The sequence below is a fragment of the Maniola jurtina genome, chromosome 6, assembly GCF_905333055.1.
Source record: "Maniola jurtina chromosome 6, ilManJurt1.1, whole genome shotgun sequence".
Taxonomy (NCBI): Eukaryota; Metazoa; Arthropoda; class Insecta; order Lepidoptera; family Nymphalidae; genus Maniola; species Maniola jurtina.
Window position 1 is genome coordinate 13,619,552 of NC_060034.1, and position 27,575 is coordinate 13,647,126.

General features: G+C 37.5%; 1 protein-coding gene across 1 annotated transcript in view; it reads right to left on the bottom strand.

Moving 5' to 3' along the window:
• LOC123866040 (SH3 and multiple ankyrin repeat domains protein 3) overlaps positions 1-27,575 on the bottom strand; it is a 221,282-nt gene that overhangs the window by 155,556 nt on the left and 38,151 nt on the right. The gene's annotated exons all lie outside the window — the stretch shown is intronic.

Consider the following 27,575-nt stretch of genomic DNA (forward strand, 5'->3'; position numbering starts at 1 on the left):
TGATAACAAAGTGTCCGGATTTCGTCTGTGTTGGTGTTAGCTGGCGGGCGTGCTCTGCCTTTTTGGAGTGTTTTTTTTTTTTTGTTAAAACTGACTGGAAAGCGCTCTAAAGGGGTGCCGTGCGTATGTCGGCGAGCGCCGGCACAGACGGGGTCCATACTTGTATAGTTTAATTAACTTGTTACAAATTACTACAAACTTGACATTGGCCTATCTTTGTAAAGCCAGACGAGAGAGAGAAATAAACAAAGTGGTCCTATAAGGGTTAGGTACGTTTTTCTTTTTGACGTACGGAACCCTAAAAATTGCATATTTTCCTGACTGATCTTCTCAGTCTAAAGTTAAATTCTTCAACTTCTATGTTGTAATAAACTCACCTACCTACTAACTGTGTGTTTATTTCCTAAGCGATCACCTACTTTCCAGCGTGCTCCGGTGTTTGGAGAAATGATTGACGATGCCTCGAGAAAGGTAAACAACTGATACAAAGCTCGATTGCTGTTTATTTAACTTTATTTATACCTTACACGTATTAACTTAAGATTGAAAATTGGTTGAAGATGTAATTACCTGTAATGTTGTGTGCCCGATTTTACTCTCTCAATTTCCTTCGTTTACGTATGCGGCCATTGATAACTACTAGGTACCTACTTACACAATATTAAGTCCAGCTGATGCCTGCGACGTAGTATGTGTGGATTTAGGTTTTTAAAAATTCCATGGGACTCTTAGATTCATAAGAATATAAAAATCGGTCAGGCGCGAGTCGGACTCGCACACAAAGGGTTCCATAAATCCGTTTCGTCGCGTGAAAAATAACAATTTTAATTATCTTTTTTACTGTTCATAGCGGTACACTGAAATTGTTAGTATTTGTTGTTAAATAGCGGCAATAGTAATGCACATATTGAGTGAAAATTTCAACTCTATCTATTACGGTTCACGAGATACAGCCCGATGATAGACAGACAAACAGAGTCCCATTAATTGCAACATAACGAATTCTGGTTGAAGATGATTAACGCATCAAGTAGCTGAACACTCAACCGCCGTGTTACATGATATTGTTAGTGCATCAAATCGAACAGCCACCGTGTAATCACGGCTAACCAACGGATTATACCGGTACCGAGTATACGTACCGGTCTCATACCGGTAGCTTTTGTCTTGCGTGCGTATCTGTAATTAAACCGAGTGCACGGATCAATTTTGTTTGACGCAAAGAAGCGGTGCAATTTTTGCAATTTATTGAGCTGGATATTTATGGCACCGGTCTACAAACCCTGACATAATACACCTACATGTGTGTAGACGTTCTAAATGTAAGCCCATAGTCCACAGGCCTAGCATAGCTTAACTTCATGAAAACCTTTGATGCGATGCATTGTGGGTAAATATGATGTGTGAAAATTCTTTTCCTTCTTTTGCTTTCTTTATCGAAAGCAATATTATTGTTGTTTTTATCGTTAGTCCAATACTGATTCTTGGTTCGAATAATGACTAAATGTTAAATGTGATTTGACGATGTAGATGATAGATATGCCTAGGACCTAGGTAATTCCCGAGTTAGCCACGAGCGTGTGTCATCCGTCGTCCACATCGCGTAAGTAGATTTAGGTAATTATTGATCTCATCGGAGCTCTTTGATTTAAATGTACCTGGTGTTTAAAAGGCTATTAGCCATCTCCATTGCCAGCCAAATCAGTTCAGTCACCGGGTCGGGTCAAATAGGCACCCTCTAGGTAAACGCGTCCCATCTTATGTCAAATCATCACTTTCCATCAGGTGTGATTGTGGGGTCAAGCGCTTGCCTATAGTGAATAAAAATAAAAAATAAAAAGTCATTGTGGCGTGAAACAGTTACGAAAATCCATAGGTACATCCAAACTTGCACATTTAAGAGGGGTCTCTCCGTCACTCGCTTCATACAAACGTAGTTCCAATTTCATTTGAATATTAAGCAACCAAAGTCCATGAAATTTTGCAGACATATTCTAGAAACTAATATCTATGTCTGTGGTTTTCCAGATTTCTGTTAAAATATTCGGTTTCAAAGTTACCGGTCTTAAAAATTTACATACAAATCTTTGAGCCCCTGTAATTTTAAAACTACATATTTTTAGAAAAATCTAAAACACCACAGACACAGATATTAGTTTCTAGAATATGTCTGCAAAATTTCATGGACTTTGGTTGCTTAATATTCAAATGAAATTGGAACTACGATTGTATGAAGCGAGTGACGGAGAGAGCCCTGTTAAGTATAATATTAGTGAGATTTATTTTGACTAATTTATTTAACCTAACTTTTTTTTACTCAAACACTTATTTAACTCGATGCTTTAAACATCTGCCATTTATGATCATTTCGAGATTAGCACCTCCATAATATTGCAACATTTGAGACTAATACTAATAAATCTTTAGATGAGATCGTGGTAAAGCAATCAATTAAAAAGGTTCTAATGCGTTACTAGTTACTACACTCGCGAGCAAAAACTTAGATAACTGGACACACTTGACCGTTTCCCCGATCAAAGGATGCGTGACCGCAATAGCTCGGGCTTGCTCAACCACGGATCAAAGCTTGTTATACCACGTTCACGGAATTATAGCATTTATTCATAAGTCCAATATGATCCATAATAGCTTGCAAGTTCGATAGTAAGTGAAGCCTTAACGAGTACGCTACTAGAAAATGCAGACCGCAGAATTATATTTGACCTAATCCGGTCCCCGACATGTTTTTGCAAACCTAATGAAAGATAAAAAAAAAGCATAAATATACCACAAACTTAATATCTTTGTATAGTGACGTAAATTGAGCTTACGCATTAGTTAGACGATAACAAAATCAAAAAAATTGTAAAAAAGTTGAAATAACTAACAATGGTTTTGTTTTAGATTCTTTGTATTTCGGAACTGGTGTAAGTATCAAAAATAAAAATTGTTTAGTTTTTACAACTATTGGTACCTACTTCGAGCACTATAAAGTCATAACAATATCATTAACATTACCATGTCGATGACGCAACTTGGAAGTTTTTATGCATCCCAACCCACCGCGCCTGAAGTAGTTTTTATTCATCAATAATAAATTTTAGTAAATTAGTTTAATATAGTAAGGCTGATTAGACCTCTACCTCCTCTACCTCTTTGATTCAAAGTCACTTTATACAATTTCAAACCATTCTCAGAAGTTCAAAACTAACTTGAGATCAACTAAAAATCTATTAAGTAGGTACGTACGACGCCCACAAGAGAAATGTGTGAAAAATTCAAAGAAATACGAATATATACTTAATCATACAGTAGAAAGTAAGTCGTGCTGAATATAGTAGGTAAATACTCCATCCTGTAGAAATAATATTATGTTAAAAGGTGGACAGGAAAGATAAATTCCTCTCACTGGATGACAGAGACACGGGCAATGGGCATCAGCTAATTAATATACAAGGCATAAAATAAATCTTCATCTTGCAAGAAATACTTTACTTATAATTAGAAGTAGCATAGATGCCGTCCGTATAATTAAAAGGATTATTAGCTAGATTGCTGGATTCCTACTTGATAATTAAATCTGTAATTAACTTCATCATTAGAAAATAAACAGATAATTGGGTAAATAGATATCTAATAATAATAATAAACTTCGCTGAAAATATAAGATTGAGATTATTAAAACCTACTAAATAATAACAGTTCTGGAAAACATTTCAGATTCACATAAATGATTATGGCTCTTCAGAAAAATTGTAGGTACACCCCTACCTAACATTGAATTTGAGTTATTTATTTACCTACTTCTACAATCTATTAGAAACCTTTCACCTTATAAATAGATCTAATATTATATAAAAAAATGTTTTACACAAGTCGATGTTAGAACTTAAAATCTCGGAAAATATCATTTATATTAATTGATAAGATTCAGTGACGAGTGAAGTAAAAAGTTAAAAGAGGCATCCGGCATAGCAATTTGCATATAGCCGGCGTCACAGAAATCAGAATTAGTATAGAAGTATCTGTTAGTAACCCGCGATAGCCTAGTGGTTAAGATATCTGTCTCCTAGACGGAGAGTCCGGTGTTCAATCTCGGGCACGCATCTCTAAGTTTATCGATTACAAGCAAACAAAAAATCTTTCCTCTTTAAAATAATCGTATTAGTATAGAGTATAAATACTGCGGATACCATTTCTGTTCACTTGATTAGAGCTCTGTGGTCAGAGAGCATGGCATGGGACTCGCGTTATCAAGAATGTTGTAATCTTGTCGATGTCTAGACACAAGACATGCGACGTGGTTGTACACATAAACTTAGTAACGTGGTACATCAGTACATCACTGAGCTTGTAACTTATCACAGACTTGAAACATGCTAAGTTCATACCAATGGCAATTTTTTTAAAATGTATTCACTACTAGCTGATGCAGCTGTGACTTCATTCGCATGGATTTAGTTTGTAAAAATTCGTGGGAACTCTTTGATTTTCTGGGATATAAGTTGCTTATATCACTCTTCAGGTTTTTAACTATACCCATGCAAAAAATCACCTCAATCCGTTGCTCAGTTGCGACGTGATTGAAGGACAAACCAATAAACAAACCCACTCGCTTGGCCACGATCGCACTCGCACGATTCGATTTGATGGGAAGTGACGACGTGACCTATGATGGGACGCATTTGCCTAGGAGGTTCCTATTCACTCTTCTTTTAAAGTTACCTGAATTATAATTGGTAGGAAACACTGCGACTTGAGGACCGGGGAAAAAAAGTAAAGGAGGGACAAGATCAAAAAGCTACTGAGCAGACTCTCCGAAATAATGTCCTATAAGCCGGGCATTTTATAGATATAACAAAATATTATTACATGCTTCGTATATCTCTAACTTTTTGGAGTTATGTCCGTTTTAAATATCACTTGCTTGGACGGTGAAGGAAAACATCGTCAGGAAACCTGCATGCCCGAGAGTTCTCCAGAATGTTCTCAATGGTGTGTGAAGTCTGTCAGTCCACACCTGCCCGGCTAGCATGGGCAGTAGATAAAAGTTATATGCCCCGATTATATCCACTGATGGCATACAAATCAGTGGATATAATCGGGGATATAATTTTTATCTACTGCCCATGCTAGCCGGGCTGGCCTATCTTATTCTGAGATATCCTATCTCAGAGATATATATCTATTTATATCGAGATTCCCTTACTCTGTAGTGAGCCAGCAATGGATTGCTTATGAATGATGATTCTCAATAGTGAGTATATTACAATAGGTACATAATTGGTACTTCTGAATTTGTAATTTGCAATATATAACGTAATGAATATAAAGAGAACCCAGGTAGTATTATCAATTACCTACCTACATTAGTCTATCTACTCCACAATCCATAGTTTGCCTATAGATCCCAGATTTCCCGTTACATTTGATTTGCGAACCGCAATCGTGCGATCAGAAAATTATTGAATAACCACTTCGTGCAAGGTCGATCAAATACAATAAACCCAACATATAACTGACTATAAATCATGTTAGCAAATCTAGTCTTTATTGCACACAAGATATAATTTATATTCCCGCGAGAATATTTCAGAATTTTTCAGTGTCGAGGTCGATCTGGCTAGAGTTATTTCTTATTCAGTGGTTACAATCCGCTATAAAATGTTTTTATTGTATTTCTTTTACGATCGGATGAAACGGTTTTTGATTGCGTAATATTCAGTTCAAAGAAAAGTCTGCTTTAGGTGCTAAAAGAAAATAGGTAAGTATGTGGTAGACATATTTTTTACCTAGTAATATTGAAAGAAAAAGGTCAAAGGGACGTCTATTATTCTTCTTGTTGTATTGTATTTAGGTATTGTATGTGTAATTGTAAAAATGGAAACGGCAAATCTTTGAATTGAAATCTTTCATTGCAACTCGATAGATTCATCTCAATTCCATTTTCTCTTACTGTAAGTTTAAAATACTAAATGATGCCTGCTATTCCATGAGCGGACTCAAATTACTAAATATTATGCCCTCCTATTCTCCTGTAGTCAAGTAAAAAGCAGTAAGTAGGTACTTGTAAGTTCGTCATATCACACTTTCACACTATATATAATATTATAAAGGCGAAAGTTTGTGTGTATGTGTGTGTGTGTGTATGTTTGTTACTCCTTCACGCAAAAACAACTGGACGGATTTGGATGAAATTCGGAATGGAGATAAATAATATCCTGGATTAGCACATAGGCTACTTTTTATCCCGGAAATTCAGAGTTCCCACGCGGTTTTGAAAAACCTAACTCCACGCGACCGAAGTCGCGGGTGTCAGCTAGTAGAAAATCTGGATTTCACTATACGTCTACCAAAAATACATGCTGAATATTCACACCGGGAGAAGTAATTTTCGTAGCAAAAGGCAAGGCAATGCCACGTCAAAATTTGAAAAGTTCAACTCATGTTTATTAATTTATGTGCACTCGTCACCTTTACCTTTTACTTGAAAGCTTTGAAATGAGTTTTGGCTCTGGTTCGAATTTGATTTGCTCCAGTTGTTCTTAGCACCTAAAAGCCCGAACAGGAAGTTTACTTATCAAGGATAATATACATAAATCTATATATTATAAAAACAGGTCAAGTGCGAATTGGTATCGTACACGAAGGGTTCCGTACCATAGTACAAAATATAATACAATGTCACAGATGTATCTAAACAGCAGTTCGATTGCGGTAGAATGACAGTTACAATGTCACAATCGCTATTACCTCTGATTGGTGGACGTTCGCTCACTATTGGCTACAATGCATTGCAACAAGAATAGCATAAGCCAGTAACAACAATTGCGATTGTAATGATGATTGATGCAGGTTTTCCGGAATCGAGCTACTGATCAATAAATCACGCACTGCGCAGGTTTAGTCACAGTTTTTCCTAACGCCAAATATAGACATTGTGAAATTTTATTCAAGGGGCTAAAATGCCTAACGCTGCCGAAATTTTCAAGTTTTGTGACCCTCAAACCAAGGGTCACTTGAGAAACAGAATTGCCTGCTCAGTCGTCAGCTTCCCAAAACCTCTCCACGAGGCTATATTCCACAGTGTAAATACATACAGTGAGGCGACTCCTTTGTGTTATCGGAAAAGCCAGTTTTAGGCAGTCGTCCCATCGCCGACGAGGAAGTGGCTAGCTATCGACTATTTTCTCACTCGATAAACGTTCAATCGATGTATGATTCCGGGTCAATTAAAGAGATAAATATATTAATAGTTAATCGCTGACTGTGCTCACTACCGTCAAGGACTCACTCCTCCACTCTCTCACAAAAACCCGCTCAGAGACACTCGCTTGGCAGACAAAACACTAGCGAAGTTTGCCCAGAGATTACTTGCCCGTTGCACTCGCACACTCGCTCATAACCCAGCGTCAATATTATTCCAAATACACACTCGCTTCTCGTTGCTCGCTACTTTGTTCCTCTTTGTAGTTCATAGCTTAACTCGTTTCTCGCTAATCGTCCATCCAAATGCCTTACGTACGGTTGTAGCACCTGCATACCCGAACGACTGATCCTGCTTCATTACAAAGAAAAGTAAATATTTTTATAAATTTTATTTTGCCGACTCTCTCTTCTCGTCCCTGCCATCCCATAGAATTCACTCTGTCTAGATATTTTCGTCGACCGACTGTATGATGAAGACCTCTTTAGACTATGGCTATACTTCACAAGTTTTGAGTTCTTCGTGGAGCTTAAGAGCGTAGTTAACGTGTGGTGCGAATGGTCTGTAAAATCTTAACTAACAAGCTACACGTTCTTTCTTGTTCGTGTTAATTATTTTTTCCAACCTCTTTTGAAGACTTTTTTTATGACAACCTCGCAAAGATGATGTGGGGCTGGTGTTCGTAATTTTCTAAGCATTTATTCCACCATTTCATGTTTCATTTTCAGGTAAAGGTGCGACTTTGAGCCCGCTTTTCTTTTGAGTTTCGGATTGAGTTGCTGTGTAGGCCCTACTGGCATAAAAAAAATACAATATTGTCAATGTAACTGGGCAACTGAAAGCTCAGCCGTTTGTTTCCACACAACAGCTACTATTAAAGAATTCATCGAAGAATTTCATCGGAGGTACGAAGAGGCGATCTATCTACCTTCTGGTGCTTTCCACTTTGCAAATTACCTGGAGCTGAGCGATATCTCTGGTTCCGTTCCTGTTTGGTTCTCGTAAGTAAATAATAATATTTTCTATATAGAATGAACACAAACCTTAGCAGTACTAGCGGAGATGCCTATAATAGTGATAACTCTAGACATATTTTAAGGCACCTACGAGTCAATAGCATATTCTTTGCGGTGCATTTTCATCTACACTACTTGATCATGAAATATCAGATAAGATCGCAATTGAGTTAGTTATCTATCGATAAAAAAATGGGTCGTACAAATACCTATCAACCATTCTTTACAACCACTTCAAACGGTTTGTCAATCCGCCTTGACCCTAAGATCTAGACTTGAATACAAGCGCTTATCTAATCTTTTCGCTATAAAAATGCTCAAGTATTATTTCAAGTGCCATCGATTTCTGCTCCGATATTTAAGTCAACGACTGAAATCTCGAGAATCCACCGCGAAGAAAGAATCACTTGACATTATGTCGTTTCTTCCACCTTTTATCTCGTTTTTCTCTCTCAGGAATCTAAAAAGAAACACTTCGTACGTTTCTAAATTGACAGAACAACTGTACTTATAGAAACGTGATTCAATATTTCCTGTCTGGTTTTTTATAGTTTTTAATGTACCTTCCTATTTACGCTGGTAGCTTAGTGATTTAGAATTCGGTCTTTTATTTTAAGGGTCCAGAATCGATCCCGGGCATGCACCTATAACTTTGTGGAGTTAAGTGCGTTTTAAGTGATCAAATATCGCTAAGGTACTAAGTTGGGCAGCGTGGTTAGTTGTTGGAACAAAGAAGTCAAGAAAAGTGCAACCGCCGAGTTTCTTGCTGGTTCTTCTCGGTAGGAACGGCATTCCGAACCAGTGGTAAATTATTTGGCGATTCAAAAGCACTTGTAAAAGTCTATTTGAATAAAAATCTATTCTATTCTATTCAAAATACTGCTGCATTCCTAAGCTCCATCGGCGGGATGAAATGACTCGATCATCATCAAACTGAGACCTGGCCCGCCTTGTTCAAAAATATTTTCAATGCTCGCAGGTTGGTCCTTGTAATATTAAGTACCTAAGCCAATATATTGTGGCGAATGACCCAGAAAATGCTCTACCTATCTGTATACTAAGCTTATTTGATCGCAAGTTTTTGAATACGAACTTAAGCAAGTTTTTGCTAATATACTAACCACATTTACCACAAAATGGTAAACAAGTGCCTAATTATGCAAAAAAACTGCAAGCTAAAATGTTTGAAACCAAATACAACGCGCCGTAAAAAGTGCCAAGTCACTTAACGAGCAAAAAGTAATACTGATTGAAAAATGATGAACGGAAACGCGGAGCGCGCGCCGGCTACAATCAGGAAGAGGCAATTCTGCGACAATTTGCGACGCCCCGACACCTAGGGTTGGGTTTTCCAGTTAATAAGCGTATCCCTTCGCTATATACTTACTAACTCATGGAAAACCTATGATCTAGGTATTTAAATATTAATAAATCTATAATGTAATTAAGTGACATAATACTTACTGATTGAAAAATGATGAACGGTTGATGAATGATGAGTCTGCGACAGTTTGCGACGCCTCGACTCCTTCGATTGGGTTTTCCATGTAAGTTAATATTATTATGTGTATCCAACAACGACGTCTGTGTAGTACTATGCACTACAGTCTAAACGCATCATTCCGAACAAAAATTTTGTGGGCTTGACTTTGGCGTTTTGTTTACAATTTTATGTCCAATGTTATGCTAACTTTGACAGCTTCATGCATTTAATTCAAGCGTATCATAGTCAAATTATTAAACAAGTTTAAATTAAACATTTATAACACCCCCGACAAGTGAAGGTTACAGTAACTAGAAAAGAGCTGATAACTTTCAAACGGCTGAACCGATTTTCTTGGACTAAAGCTAAGAACACTCTCGATCAAGTCACCTTTCAAGCAAAGAAAACTAAATCAAAATCGGTTCATTAGTTTAGGAGCTACGATGTCACAGACAGATACACAGATAAACACGTCAAACTTATAACACCCCTCTTTTTGGGTCGGGGGTTAAAAAGTAATCGGTACCGATTGAAAAAATAGTACTTGAGGAATTAGTTTATTTAGTACATGTGGAAATTGAAATATAAATTAAATCTTACAAAATATAACTCTCTAAACACGATTTGTGTTTGTGACAGGTTACAATTTAAAAACTTTTTCATTGAATATGATTTTATCTCTCATTTAATATTTAATTAGTAATTACCAACGTTGTAGAAATTTTTCAAGTTACCGGAAAAATATTTAATAGGTGATTTTGGTAACCCTAGAAAACTTGTTTAGATTATGGCCTGTAGGTATCTATAGGGAAAAAGGAAAAAGGATATCGTCAGTACGATAAAAAATATAATGCATAACGAAGTGTATGTTCATAGAAAATAAAAAGAACTATACTCGTACTTATAAGTTTCCTACATGTACCTAAATGCAAAAGTGTGTGTGGTTTTTTTTAATGGATATAGCTTCATAGACTTTAAAGAGTGTCAATGGGCTTTATCCCTACAGCATCCCGAATCCCCTGAATCATACTAGCTATAATTTTTTTGAAAAAAAAATCTGTTTGGCGCCGTATGGCTCCATTTTCAAATGTGAAAATTTTACGTTATAAGTAGTTCACTTTTTGGCGGGGTGGTTGTTTTTTTTTTAATTACGACTTGTGTATATTTGAGGTTGAACTGACTGACAACGATCTCTTTCAACTAAGCTTTAACGCCAACAGTGCGTATATAAATACAGCCAATATAAATTCTTATTAAAATACGAACAATAGGTACCTACTTAGTACTTTACGTTACTAGCAGCATATACCGCATAAAATAACCCCATTTAAGAGAGATCATTAAAAGGCTTAAATAAGCCTTTGCATCGGTTGCCTAATGAATGAATAAGCATAAATAAATCATTCATTCAACAGGTACACCGCGCAAATGTATGCCATATTTCCTTTCACGTCTTTGACCAGCCGACCACCCAAAGCGACGCTGTAACGTCCTAATGAACTTTATTGAAGTTATGTTAAATTATGCAATGGTTGCAAATCTATGGTGTGGCATTAAATCACAATTTCTTTATCTCATCACCAACCCATCCGGCTCACTACTTAGTACCAAGGATGGTTTCCTCTCAGAACGAGATGGGTTTGGCAATATTCTGACCAAACGCGAATTGGCAGACTTCACACGTACGGCATGGTACAGATATGATATTATAGAGAGAGAGCCAGCGCGTGCCGGACCTTCGTTATTTTATAAAAGCTGATAGTTTCTCTGCGTATTGTCCCCAACACAGAAAGGAACGATCAGCGACTATGAAGTTTGGATCATGGTGGCTTTGGGAGATAACAGGTAATAAAGGTGTAAAAAATCTTACGTCAAAGTATAACACCTAATTTTTTTATATTTTTTTTCGGAATAGTATTGAGAACATGAAAAGGCAGATTTCCTCACAATATTTTCCTTTTTATTAAGCGATAGTAGACTTTGTAAGTAGTTTTATAGTGGGCAAATGACATTCAACCTAAGTGTGGTAAAGCAATTTTATGGTTGACGTTACATACTCATTATTCGAACCTAAGTTAAATATAGGATATCACGAAACTTAAGTAAGTAATTGCTTGCTATTGTTACGAATTTGTGTTTTATATTATAAAGTACTTTAACATTTCAAATTCATTATTAATAGACAATCAACATCAGGAAACTTTAAATCAGGATTTTCTACTTTAAACTTATTTTATTTTAGAATTATCGCTTCCTAATTCCTATTGATAGTTTAATTTTGATAAATTGCGCTAGTTATGTTTAGAAAAGTGCAATCAATCTCGTATTTATGAGCGGCCATCGCGTGCGTCGGATTCGTTACCGCGATTACTTAGCACGATTGGGTAATATACGTTCGTGTAGAAATGTCCAATTAGTGCCGAAAAGTGCCTTTGTATTTTATTGGTTTGTGTTGTTATGTTTTTAAGAGGGGTCTCTCCGTCACTCGCTCCATACAAACGTAGTTCGTCTCTCATTGGAATACTAACCAATCACACTCAATGGAATTTTGTAGGAACGTTCCAGTATAACTTCTTTAGTTGCGGCTTGAAACTTGAAAGTACCTAACTTAGATTTCAAAGCATTGCATGGATATTTAAAATTGCCACCAAACAGAACAGCTCTTTCAAGACCGCCATCTTTTATGCGATCGCGTAGGTTAAATCAAGCATAGTGTGGGATGCTCTCCAGCACGATGGACTGTCGATATACAGCGGCTGGCGGGACGCAGCTGGATGAGGAAGGCTGAGGACTGGGTGTGATGGCGCTCTTTTGGTGAGGCCTATGTTCAACAGTGGACGTCCACATGCTGATGATGATGATGATATTGTTAATGGCATGTGCATATAAAGTTCCAGGTGTTTTATATTTATTACCTATATAGGTTTTAAGCTCTATGTTTTCATAAAACGCTGTGGTAAACCACTCATAAAGCTTATTCGTATATTTTTTCTCATCCTAATTAGTTCTTTTTAATTAATATATTATGATAATTACTAATATATGATTCAAAGTCGAAACTCCCTAATCTGAGCTCAGTAGACAACTTGAATTTGCGCTAGCGCATCCCAACTGGTCTAGGCAATCTGAAGGAATGAAAAACCCTAGGGTTCTGTCCTAGGCTTTTGGAATCAAAACTGAAAATCGAAATGAGCGGACGAATTCAAATCCGATAAAAGAATAAATTTAGTCTACTGAAAGTAAAATGGTTGATCCATTTTAATATTTTTTCAAGTTTTCACAGAAAAATTATAAGAAAGCTTCTTCGAAACATTCACTACCTCTTTTTGGTCTAAGGACACTGAAGTATTTAAGCCTAATAAGGATACAATAGAATTAATTAACCATATTTATCGACCAATAAGAAAACATTTGCAAATGAATATGAATGGACAGCCACACGAATCTCTCCCTATAAGAATATTTGCATCCAATTGCATAATTGATAAGCACCGAGGTATAATACAATGTAAGGGAATACCTGACCTTAGTTTTGCGCATCTAACTGCAAAAACATTCAAGGAAATGTGGTTTACAATTCTATTTAAATAAAGGTCAGTTTTGTATAAAGCTAAAAACTAATTGCTTTATTGTACGATATTTAAAGGGTGTACCTGAGCCTAATTTTATGCTCCTAACTTTTCAGGGGATTATAGGTGTAAAGAAAATAGATATAGAGGATAGTTTGGTTTACAGATAAAATACGTTAGGGGGGATTGTATTGTGCATTGCAGAGGCGGCAAGTGGGAGCAACTACCAAGCAGCAGGAAGCTGGAAGAGCTATTATTTATTAGCTATGATTGCATTAGTATTATTGCCGAATGGAATTGTGAGGCCTCATTTATCTTGTTATCTTTGATGTCTCTAGTAATATTGTATCCAAAAAAACAGTTTTAAGAGTAGGTACCTGTCTATATACCTGTCTATATCCTACTTGTGGTGGATTCTATTCTTAAACGATTTCTATACAGAAAAAAATATTGAAAGAAAGTTTGGTAGAGTCACAGTTTCTTCTGAACAAATATTCATTTTTTGATTCAAAGGGCTCCACTTCTAATAAGTCAGGATTGCGAAACTTTCTGTGAGACTGTCAAATCCTGACTGGATTTGACAGTCTCACAGGAAGTTTCGCTTACAGTTTTCTTCTTTCTCTTCTCTTCCGTCAAAACCTCGCCGCCAAAACAAGAATCTACAATCCAATGGAGACGCGGCAAATGAGGGACTGTACGAGCGCTTCTGTAACTGTGTATCTGAACACCACTTATTATTAGTCCTTGGGGCACGTGCAGTGAAAGCTCTAGATGCTTTAAAGATGCCAGCTTTTCTGCAAATATTTAAGTAGCATTGTGGAAGTAGCATTATGGCTAACTATGTTGTGAACAACCTGTAAACTAAGCTCAATTGATAGGTCAAATGTATGCTATAATGATTCCTGCGCCGAAGGAAAACACTAGATTTAAACATGGCATTTTTAGTTTAAAGTTTAGCCACACTGTATGGTTTTTGTGTGGTCTGGGTCAAAACTATTAAAATGATGCTATGTTAAATAGGAATGCTGTAGAATAGAATATACCGAAAATAGAAGATTAATGAAATTCCGGTGGTAGGTACATATTGCTTCCCATAATGAAATATTGAGGGACAGAAAATATAGTCCCTTTGCTAATTGACCCCTGTTATGATCTGTATAATGATGAAACTATCTCTTTCCCTTATGTGCTGTTACAGAAACTACTGAGCGAGATGGAGTAGTGGTGATATCGATCGATCTTGAAGGTTGTATCTGATGCCGCAATGTCAGTCTATTTTTATCCAAGCATGTTTTTAACCCCCGACCAAAAAAGAGGGGTGTTATAAGTTTGACGTGTGTATCTGTGTATCTGTGTATCTGTGTATCTGTCTGTGGCATCGTAGCGCCTAAACGAATGAACCGATTTTAATTTAGTTTTTTTTGTTTGAAAGGTGGCTTGATCGAGAGTGTTCTTAGCTATAATCTAAAAAAATTGGTTCAGCCGTTTAAGAGTTATCAGCTCTTTTCTAGATTTCTTGTAGAAAAGAAGGTTGGATAACCGTTAGGTTCATAATATTATGTCAATAGACAAATGTCAAGCTGTCAAGATGGACGTTGCCTAAATACATAATTATTTATTTGAAAATGATGTTTTGGAAAACTCAGATACTTTGGATCGTCGGGGGTGTAATAAATTTTTAATTTACACTTGTTAAAGTTATGAAATTTCAATTGCCGTAGCCCGTAACTGTGTCCTATTGTCATAAAATAATTGGGTAAAAATTCTATACCTTTTATAGCAAGGGTATTTTTTTTTTTTTTTTTTTTTTTTTTTTTTTTTTTTTTTTTTTTTTTTTTTTTTTTTTGTTGACGCTGGGGAATGCATTTACGCATCCCCCCCCGGAGGGAGGGTATGTGGGACTCGCCGGCCGAGAGGCGACCGGAATACCCACTAAACCCCAGCGGCGCTACTGCGCGTCGCCTGGCGACTGGGTCACGGGAACGGCCGAAGCAAACAACCGCGACCCAGCCAGCGACGTCTGCCAAGGCAGACCCTCCACCGGGGACCTGCTCGGTCCCCATCGACGCACCTCCGGGACGCACCAACGAAGTGCGTCCCCCGACCTTGGGACGCGCACGTCGCCCGCGTCCCATCCTCCGCTTCATCCACTGTGCCCTCTGCTAGTCAGAGGGACACGCGGAGAAACCTCCCCCCCGCCAGGTCATTAGCCATAGCCAACAATATCTCCGAAGAGAAATTATTTGCCATGTTACCGGGGCGCACCGGCCCGAACACTGCTCTTCCCCTCGGACGCATCCAAAAGGGACCAGCAGCATCCAGGCACACTGGGAGGTTACCTGGCTGGCGCCCCATAGCAAGGGTATGGGGTAAGAGGTAAGGTATTTTATTTAATTTAGGTTAGCATGGCCATATTTATTATGATACTATCCATACCTACTAATTAATTGTTATCAATAAATGCGAAGTGAGCCGATCTGCCTTTCTGTCTGCCTATTCCTTTTTTACAATCCAGCTGTTTAACCAACTTTAACAAAAACTACCTACCAATCGTTCGAATCCCGGAGAAGGGTTTAGGCTATTATTGCGGAAAATCACAGAGCTACAATGGGGTTTTTAAGAATCTATGCAGATGAAGTCGCAGGCATCACCTAGTTTATAAGTATATAAAGCAGTAGAGAGCCGGCGCTGAGTAAAACTAATAATAAACTTACTTAATAAGTACTATGTGTACTTATAATTAGCACATAGCAACTTAACGGCTTTAAAACGGCTTTATAATGTGCGAGTAATAATGACTCCACACGTCAAAAGAGTATGCGTAAATTCTCGAGCAAACCGTATGGAAAATGTAGGTCTGTAATAAAATTATGAATCTTATGCATTATCTTTAGCATCAGCTACGCTATCTCTGGTTCAGTTATCATTTACTAGCTAATGCCCGCGACTTCGTCCGCGTGGTCTTGCCTTGTAAAAATCCCGTGGCAACTCTTTGATTTTCTGGGATAAAAATTAACCTTCACTCTCCAACTATACACATACAAATAATCACGTCATGTCATTGCTCCGTTGCGACGTGATTGAAGGACCTACCAACAACTTAACACATCAACGAATCAACAAACAAACAAACTGTACGAGTTTAACATGGGTAGTGAAGTGATGAGGAGCGCACGCGTTGCTTGTAATTAGGTAGTGCGACTTTGCAGTTAGTTGCGATTAGTTGGAAGCAGCAGTGCCTACTTCCGGTTGTCGCATTTACATATGAAAGTATTGCTACTGGTTCAATGCATAGTTGCATCGAAGCCACATCAAAATATCAGTGGCGTGCACAGGTTTTGTATACTCCCCTATATCAGATCCCTGAAACCTTCAAAAAACGGGTAAGTGACGCTTATCTCCCCACGCTTGTCATCAACTAATTTCACAGAGCTCCCAGGTGTAAATACCCAGTTAGAGAACAGACATGCGTTAGTTTATACTTAATTGTTGTAAACTATCGCATCTTTATTTAGATACTAGCTGATGCCCGCAGCTTCGCCCGCGTGGATTGGTCAGATCCCCTGCAGCATCAGGACTGAGGAGTTGGACTCCAAATTTTTTATGAAACAATGTCGCAAAGTTCCTCTATCGATTAAAAAAGAAATGACGCAAATCGGTTCAGAAATCTCGGAGATTTCGGTGTACATAGGTAGAAAAACACAACTCCCTTTTTAAAAGTCGGTTAAAAAAGTAGCCTATTTTACGCCCTGGTCAATCCTCTACTTGCCTGTGAAAGTCCCGTCAAAATCGGTCCAGCCGTTCCAAAGATTAGCCTTTTCAAACAGACAGACAGACAGACAGACAAAAATTTTAAAAACGTGTGATTCAGTTATGGTATCGTTCAAATAACCATATGAGCTTAATATGAGGTAGTTATTTCGAAATTACAGACAGACACTCCAATTTTATTTATTAGTATAGATTTTGTTATTTTCATCAACACAACAGAAGATTAAAGCAGCAGTTGTCTGTCTAAATATGAAGAAGTGCTAACACAGGCCAAGTGTTATTTTAACCGTACCGCATTATACCGCAACGCACCGCAAGCCGTAGGATTGTTCAAACAACGCGCATCGTAAAACAGAGTGATTTATTGAAAAGCTCTCGCTTCCCGAGAAAGCAGGCGAGACTTTAACTGATGCAGAGAAGAGCAATAATTAACTTCACTCCATAAATAAAATTAGTTGAAAGTTCGCAGACAAGGAATGTGTATTGTGTAGGCATGTTAGACAGTTCTCTATAAATAACAGACAGTTGTATCAGATGATCACTCTATTTATATCAACATACAATCATTATGTGCTTACGTAACTTGTACAAAACTCGTGTAAAAGTTTATTTGATTAAAAAACTATTCTATTTTACCTACCTATTACTATAAATAAGAATTTCGAGTACCATTAATAACTGAAATTATTTAAACTTGATAAAATTATCTAGTACAGTAGTATAGTAGGTTTAAAGTTACATTATCGAAAAATCCGATTTTGGGAAAAATCGGATTTTTCGCGAAAGACGTTTTTTATAAATTCCGTAGGTGCCGTTTGAAAATAAAGTTACTTATATACTTGCCTAGGTATAGTTCGCGGATTTTTCGATAATGGCAGACGTTCAGGTTCAAAGGTAAATTTTTTATATAGTTAGTTATTACCGAGTAGGTACTTGTACGAAATCTTTGGAGTCATCTTTTAACTAAGTATTTCCCATCTATAAACAGTATAGGCACTAAAGGAAAATAATTCTTTCTTTTCTTTCAAACAGCATGATTCCGAATTCCGTTCACCCTCTCATCTGGTATGCCGCGAACACGGATCCTTATTTTATCCTAAGTGACCCAAGCACGTAAGTATGAAACCGGTAAACGGCCCCTGGGGAATCCTTCCCCGCGTCGCGCCTAAACCGAAGGAATTATGGAATTATTCGCAATTTTCCACGCAACATCACGCGGTGTGTAAACGCAGCCGCCAGCCACGTTTTATTATTGCCTAGATTGGTACCTCTTAGCGTTTCTTAGAAGTTTCACCTGAGGTGCCATTAATATACATCACCCGAGATATACGGTCTTTCTATCCACCTAACAAGATAAAGTTGAAAACTAAAATCCTAAACGCTGAAATATTAGAGTAATTTGTAATAATCTAGAGTATAGAATAATCTGGACTATAAAATGAAAACCTGGACTCGTGATTGAGAACGTTTGTCAGAAAATACGTCCAAAATCAGATGGCTCTACCCTACCCTACTGAAAACGTCGCTGGCACCGCTCTTAGTTAAAAAATTCATGCACTTTTATACAACATAATATTATGTACCTATTAGGAAAATCCGTAAGTGCGGCCCTTGGCAAAATGAGTATTAATTACAGAAAAATACTTTCACAGAAAATCTTGCCATTGCTTATGATGTCTAAAATATACATCAAAAAATTTCGACCTGTTTATCTTTATAATAATTGTGTATCAACGGTGAGCACTTATGTTTTTTACCGTGTAAATACACGTTCTCGACGGAATAACTTAGTCCTGTGAGCTTTCTTGCTAGCTAAAGTGCTTCGTGAGGATCTGCTATCTAGGAAATAGGTAGGCAAGTTATAATAGCAAGGTATGTTGTTGAAACTGGAGCTAAATGCTAGCAGACCAGTATTCAATCCTGCTGTAGTTTTTAACTTGATTTTCTATTCGATCACATTAAGTACTGCGAAGAAACAGATTAAGTAAATGATTGGCTGCCGTCCTATTTCTATAAGCGATTAATAAATATAACAAGTGTAAATTAAAAATTTATAACATCCCCAGTAACTAGAAAAGAGCTTATAACTTTCAAACGGCTGAACCGAGCTAAGAACACTCTCGATCAAGCCACCTTCCAAAGAAAAAAACTAAATTAAAATCGGTTCATTAGTTTAGGAGCTACGATACCACAGACGGATACACACATACACGTCAAACTTATAACACCCCTCTTTTTGGGTCGGGGGTTAAAAAGTAGTTTATGAGTTATTGCCAAAAATGTGGAAAATTTTAAAAGCAGGCTAGTTTTTATTCCGGGAACTACGCGGTACCTATTAGCTAACTGTATTAAATTAAAAAATCTATATTCCATAGACTTCTTACTTTAATACAGTAGTTTAGTACCATATAAAATTAACCGGATGAGATAAATGAAGCTTTAAAGTTGGTTAAGTTAAGTAACCAGTTAGGGGTAGGGTTGCCTGCAGCGCGTTCCGGATAGCGACCGGCCGGCGAAGTTTTGCATACTAACCGGGTTTTATAAAATTTTAAGAAAGGAAGCCATTCTGAAAACTATTGGAAATGCTGATAAATATTAAAAATCTGAGAAAACTGAGATTTTTTTTTCTTGAATGATGACAGAAAAGACTACGTTTGTATGCTTATTAAATACTAGCCGATGCCCGCGACTTCACCCGCGTGGATCTAGGTTTTTCAAAATCCCGTGGGTACTCTTTGATTTTCCGGGATAAAAAGTAGCCTATGTGCTAATCCAGGACATCATCTATCTCCATTCCAAATTTCAGCCAAATCCGTCCAGTAGTTTTTGCGTTAAGGAGTAACAAACATACACACGCACACACACACACACACACACATACAAACTTTCGCCTTTATATTAGTGTGATTAGTGTGATTTAGCTGGTGAGGTAAAAACGAAAAGACAGATACGTATGTCCGGATTTTACGCTCGAAAGTCTAGGTTTTCGAGCTCGTTGTCCTGGTTTATAGATTTTACAGATGGGTAACCCTATGTCGATAAGGTCCGAATGACCACATAACTTTTAATAGGGTCCAGTTATATATCATTACAGCCCGTTATGTCCGAATGAACAATTCATGCACTTAACTGTGTATACGCATGCTGTATTGAATAATTGCATGCGTAAAATATGTTCCAGTAATGATTCATATGCGGTCTGGGTTCTATGCCAAGAGTCGCAAGTTACCCCATAAATTATGTAAATGGATTGATACATTAGAGCATATTTTCAAAATTACCTGTGTAAGTACGTTTTAAGCAAATAAATAAGGAAACATCGTAAAGAGATCTGATGCCTGAGATTTCTCCATAATGTTTTCAAAAGTGTGTGAAGTCTGCCAATCCGCACTTTGCTAACACGATGGACTAGCGCCTAAACTGTTCTTATCCTGAGAGGAGACCCGTACTCAGTAGTGGGCCGGCAGTGGGCAGTGGATTGAGACGATGATGATCGTTCAGTGATAGAATAGGGTCTGTCAATATCTTCACTACATTACGAAATCGTCGAAATCAAACGAATTGTCTTTTCGAAATAGAGGGATGTTTTTTAAGGTCCAATTTTTCCTAAGGTGTAATTTTTTAAAGTCTAATTTTTTTTAAGGCCTGATTTTCAGAAAAAAGCTCGTCTGTCTTGGAATTAAAACACCGTTGAGTGTGGTCTGCCTAGTTACTGGCCGGGTGGTACCTTCGAAAGACCTTATTGTCCAGCAGTGGGCGTGCGTCAGTCGAGACTACGACGACTGTAGAGTCAGTTAAAAACATGATTACTATTCTAAGAATATCCAGACACAATAATCGAGTGTGTAAACAGAATGAACGAGAGGGAAGCAACTCTCGGTTTGATATGTCAAATATTCAGCTATGGTGACGTAAAACCATAAAAAATTAGGGCTACAGGGCTACCTGCGTCAAATGTACTAACATTTGACGCCTGGCAGTGACGTCGAAGCCTAGACGTGTTGCTAGAAGTTATCTACCTTGTCTGTGGTGGTATAAGTGTGTCAGTGAGGCACGATGACCGCTACGTGGAACACGGTAAGTCAATCAATGAACGTAGCCACGAGTGATAGCAAAAACTTGCGCGGTAATGATAGGACTTAATTCTTGAGCGACAAGCTGAATAGAGCACAGGGGAATATGTAAAACTTGCCAATTTTCATGTCTGGCCTAGCTTTAATGAGAGTGTGTGAGAAAATAATCTAGGAAATCTTTCAAGGATAATCTAGATTTTATTATTGAAGATCAAAGTGCTTTGCCACTCAAAGTTTTGGCAGAATTGCTGCAGCTATCTATCTACATACTATTTCTTTCTAATAACAATAATTTATAGTATAGCTCTAGCCTTGTACACGATTGGATTTCCCACCATCTCCTATTTTCACATTGGCAGCGAACTAAACAGCAATACTAAAATAGCCTTTATTTCCAGCACGTAACGTACTGTCTACAGAGAAAGTATTCGCGATTTTTTTTTAGATGGAAAGTTAAAAAATTCACTTCGATTCACTGGCGATGTGCATCCAGCCTATATGGAATGAATTTTTAAAAACCCTTTCTTCGTTCAGTAATTATCAACTTATCATACCACGAACATCTATGGACGAAGAAGAAAAAATATTTCTGTGGGTCATCAACCTTTCCTACCATCGTACTGCAAGGCATCGTCAATGTCGGTAGTTGAAATTCCTCGAACACGTACGAAGCGATTTGCTTCCTCGTTACTAATCTGAACCGCTAGGACATGGAATACCTTTCCCGCATCAGTGTTCCCTTGCACTTTTAATATGGGTACCTTCAAGTCCAGAGTGAATAGGCAACTTCTAGGCAAGCGCGCTCCATCTTAGGCTGCATCTTCACTTGATAGCAGGTCTGATTGCAGCTAAACTCTAGTGTGTAAATTTAAAAAAATACAAGTTATCCCGCTTGCTCCTGTAGCTTAGGCCGTTGACCATTGTATATAATAAGTAAATACTGTAAATACGTAACAGCCTCTCCACAGTGTCGGTCAATAGGCCAGGGGACAGTTAGTGTTAGTGTAGTTTACGAGTCGCCAACACGCTGTCGGGTGTTAAATGAACTATTTTCAAGAGCTTTCTTCTACTACTACTTAGTAGTGTAGCTAATTCTACTGTAAACTATCTCTAAACTAAACTACAATGACAGGTATAATATGTATTGCTATCTCTTTCATAATGCTCCTTGCGGGAAAGGATAGAGCTGTTAATTTTGTTGGAGACTGTACAGCAAAGTTAGCCACCGATATGAATATTTACCTGAAATTGTAAATCAAACAGAGTGCAGCTGTGGAGGAGAGTTTTGTTGATAACAAGTTAATGTCAACTTTATGACTTTATGACAGATACAGTTGAAAACAAAACTCGTAGGATAGGGCGCTCCCGGAAACGTGAGAAGTCATAGTCGCATCGACAAAAGACGTAGATATGGGATAGTCAGCTACTTTTCACAAGATAAATTTCATATTCAACGCTGAAAACCAACCAAGCTAATAGGTAAAAACTAAAGGTTTTGTCTGTTCTAAGGGTAAAAGCGAACAATGCGTGTATCCTCGCAAGCTAACCAAAACACAAGTGCCAGCCAAGTCTGCCCCCACTCCGCCACGAGCCAAGATCGCGCCTTTCCGAGGACCTTTGACAAAGTAATGACGACGCAGACAAAGGCGCCACCCTCGCCTCCCCTTTGTAGGGTTGCCAGCTTATTACGGGTACAACACTTTCATGTGTAGTAATCATTGATGTTGAAACTACGTGTTAATTTTATTACTTCTAGCTGATGCCCGCGACTTCATCCGCGTGGATTTAGGTTTTCAAAATCCTGTAGAAATTATTTAATTTTCTGGAATAAAAAGTAGAGTATATCACTCTCTAGGTCTTCGATATATCCATGCAATTAAATTATGCTGATCCATTGCTCCGTTGCAGTGTGATAGAAGAACAAACCAAACATTCGCATTTATTATTTGGGTGTGGCCTGTGGGTATAGTAACGTCTACATAATATTTGCTCATATATTTCCGAGCATAATTTTACGACTCCGACTCTCTAACTGCTCTGTTTTAAGTTGTTTTATATATTTTATTAAACTTTCAACGTGTTTCTAAGTTATGGGATACTCTTTATTACCAGTTTAGTATATTCATCAGTTTCCATACTTATAGCTTTTGTATCAAAAAACTTTGGAGACAGATAACTTTTTACTGATAAGGAAAAAACTCTAAGCTGATGTTATCTAAGTCCTCATTGCTTACAAACGGCCATTCATAAGAACTAAAGCACCGTTGAAACGAGCTCAATACTTAAGTTTTTGCCATACTTCGTCTAAGGACGGGGACAGACATGATAATTATATGATGTTCATACATTTTGTATGGAATAGCATGAATAGGTTTTTTATACTTGTAGAGCTTGTAGTGAAGCAGAAGAGAAGGGCTGTTACATAGAGGTAGGAAGGTACTTTAGAAGAAGACATATTATTAAGGTACACCTATCTATATAAATAAAAATCAATATTTGTTTGTTTGTACTCTATGCATTGCTAAATCACTGATCAGATTGTGATGAAACTTTGGTAGGGTGTTCTGAGGACGTCCAAAATGGTTTCTGGCATAAAAAATCTCTATCAATATGAATAAAAAAAGTCATGTTTATTTACCTTTCTTACGTATGTTTTTCCAAAGTTCGTATCAAAATATTTCGTTTTTAGAAACTTTTTGCTTAAGTGAGTTATATTTTTAGCCGACTTCCGAAAAGAACGTCTATCGATTTTCGAACTATGCACCTTGCCCATTGCGACTTCAGCTTCGCAGCCCGTTGAGCTACTCTGGTTCTTCTACGGATCTCTTCATTTCTGATTTGATCACGAAGAGAAACTCCAAGTACCTATATAATAGCTCTCTGCATCGCCCGCTGAATAACTCTGAGCTTTCTTATGACACCCATAGTTAGCGACCATGTCTCGGATCCATATGTCATCACTGACTCGCCCGAAGACTTTGGTCTTCAAGCACTGAAGAATTTTCTTCAGAAGAGAGGAGAAGATGTGAAGAAGCTTTCTGAACGCTGCCCAGCCGAGTTGGATTCGGCAGTGACCTCTTTCTCGAAATTGGTCCTACCTTAGTGCCGTCCTTACTCTGCCGGTTGCCTGCAGTATTCAGGCAAAATTAGATTATGTTTACGTTTGTCTAATATGTACTTAGCTTAACACGCAGTCCGTCAATCTCAACTACTTAGTGATCGTGTGCAATGGCACGCACTTTTTTAACCATCGTTGATTAAGACCCGTTATGTGTTTGCAATTATGAAATAAGGGACTGCGGTGCGCGGACATTGACATTACGATGTAAGAAGAGGGGTCTCTCCGTCACTCGCTCCATACAATCGTAGATCCAATTTCATTTGAATATTAAGCAACCAAAGTCCATGAAATTTTGCAGACATATTCTAGAAACTAATATCTATGCCTGTGGTTTTCCAGATTTCTGTTAAAATATTCGGTTTCAAAGTTACGCGGTCTTAAAAATTCACATACAAATCTTTGAGCCCCTGTAATTTTAAAACTACATATTTTTAGAAAAATCTAAAACACCACAGACACAGATATTAGTTTCTAGACTATGTCTGCAAAATTTCATGGACTTTGGTTGCTTAATATTCAAAGGAAATTGGAACTACGATTGTATGGAGTAAGTGACGGAGAGAGCCCTGTTAATTATTATTTTTGAAACTGTACGGTTCACGAGCAACATTGCAATGTACAAGAATGATTTTTTAAATTATGTTTCAAGGTGTAAGCTACTGTGTAAGATTTGTAACGCAATCTTGATTAAGGGGGTCCATTATATTAGACATACGCATTGACAAATCATACATAGATGGCATATTGAAACATACATATCAATAGATTACAGATAGACTGAATATTGAAAAATGACGTTATACAATAATCTTTAAAGTGATCTCAGCTTTAATGAATAAATTAATACACATATTATTATATACATGCAAAATTGTATTTGTTTGTGCTTCAATCATGAGCAATGGATCGACGGATTTTTTGCATGTGTATACTTAAAGACCTAAAAGTCTTAACTATACAATTTGGTTTCCGGAAATGAAACCGGACAATGCAATGGGACGATTAAGAAATTTCATCGGCCGTTGACTTCAAAATCTCTTCATCTGAGAACATCGAACACAGAATTAACGGTGATTTCCCTCAACATAATTTAGTTCAGTTTGTTTTAAGTATCGGTCCTGTTAATTTTTAGTTTTTATGGTTTTATATCTGAGTCTGTTCGGTTTTAACTGTAACTTTCGGCATTTTGTGAGTCCGATTCATTGATTTTAAGTAATACAATGTAATAAAACCTCGATTAAACTTTTAATAAAATTGTTATGATTATTTTTATTACACTACTTAGTACCCAAATATTTACTAAATAATTAAGTACTGCTCTGAAATCGAATACCGCTTCTCACCGATTTTGTAGGATAAAAATCCGCCTCAGACTAAAAGGTCTGTGTCGTCTCTAAAACTAACAACAGATAGCTGCTAGGTGCACAATGGAAAGTAAACATCTGCACCCGCCTACAGGCTGCATATTAAGCTGCATCCATATACAGCGTTTTGATACACGTCCGTAGCTCCAAATAGTTAGTGCTCCAAATAGTTATTCTTTCGTTGAACGGTCCTTTGCAGGGCAGTGTTTATCCAATTCTAAGCCCTAATTCACACGAGCGTTATAAAAGCGTTGCGTTAAAACCCGGCGTTGGCGGGTAATAATGTTGTACACGTTAAAAAAGCGTTGTCGTGTGAATAGATACTTGGGAATGCATTTGTTCTATTTGAACGCTTTTTAACGGACGTTAAAAAAGCTCTCGTGTGAATGAGGCCGTCCTTATAGTTTGACAGTTTTAAATTTAGTTTAGAGCTGTCAACCTAGCGACTTTAGCAGTTTAGCTGCCAGTCGCGATTGTTTAACTTTATTGTAAGTATGCACTATTTAGGCTTTAAATGTAAAACTCCAGTTTCGTTTTTCTTTAGCAATATTAAAAAGAAAAAGATGCAGATACTCTAAATTTAGTTTTGATAAAACCAACAGAATCAGCGCCATTGACATTTTGTACCTAATTTACCCGCGTCCATCAAGCTGAGAGCTACTGGGTTGATTATGAACAATAACTAACTAATATTTTACCAAACAAAGTTAAACGAGTCGGTCAGCTCTAAAACTAACAGCAGATAGCTGTTAGGTGCAAAATGGAAAGTAAACAGCATCTGCACCCGCCTGCAGGCTGCATCCATATATCACAGGGAGTGAACTACGAGCGACATTGACATTTTGTAATTTATCCGCGCCCATCAAGCTGGGAACATACTGGCTTCATTATAAACAATAATTAATTAACATTTAATTAAATAAAGTTGAACGAGTGGAAGCAATCCGCTTTAACTACTCCTGAGATAAGTAAGTATAGAAAACTATGTATTCCATTTCCCACTCGATACAATAGCAAAAAAAAATTTCGAGACCCCCACTTTTTTGGATGTAACATCCGTCAGGTCGACTTTTTTCGTATACAAGTGTAAATTAAAAATTTATAACACCCCCGACTAGTGAAGGTTACATTAACTAGAAAAGACCGAAAAGACCTGATAACTTTCAAACGGCTGAACTGATTTTCTTGGACTATTCCGCGCCTACGATCTAAAGTATCTGAGTTTTCCAAAACATCATTTTCAAATAAATAATAATTATATATTTAGGCAACGTCCATCTTGACAGCTTGACATTTGTCAATTGACATAATATTATGAACCTAACGGTTATCTAACCTTCTTTTCTACAAGAAAACTAGAAAAGAGCTGATAACTTTTAAATGGCTGAACCAATTTTTTTGGATTATAGCTAAGAACACTCTCGATCAAGCCACCTTTCAAACAAAAAAAACTAAATTAAAATCGGTTCATTCGTTTAGGCGCTACGATGCCACAGACAGATACACAGATACACAGACACACAGATACACAGATACACACGTCAAACTTATAACACCCCTCTTTTTGGGTCGGGGGTTAAAAATGTAGCCTATGCATAGATATGTAGCCTATGTCACCCGGACCATATAATAACGAATCGATTGATACCTACCTCATTTATCAAAATAAGCTCAGTAGTTTAGGCGCTACGGTGGAACACACATATCAAACCTACATAGGTACATAAATACATACATAGACTGCTAAAATCATAACCCTTTCTTTAGCTTTGCCGTAATAGTCAGGTAAAAATAGCAGATAGGTGCTAGGAAAGTAAACAACGTATCTGTACTCGCCGGATGCTGCATCCATACATCATTGCGGAGTGAGCTGCGAGCGACACTGACGTTGCAATTTATCCCGCCCTGTTGCCAAGTCAGCGCAAACAAGCCGGGAAGATAGGTTTTAGATACTTACTACGGGAAAGAAAA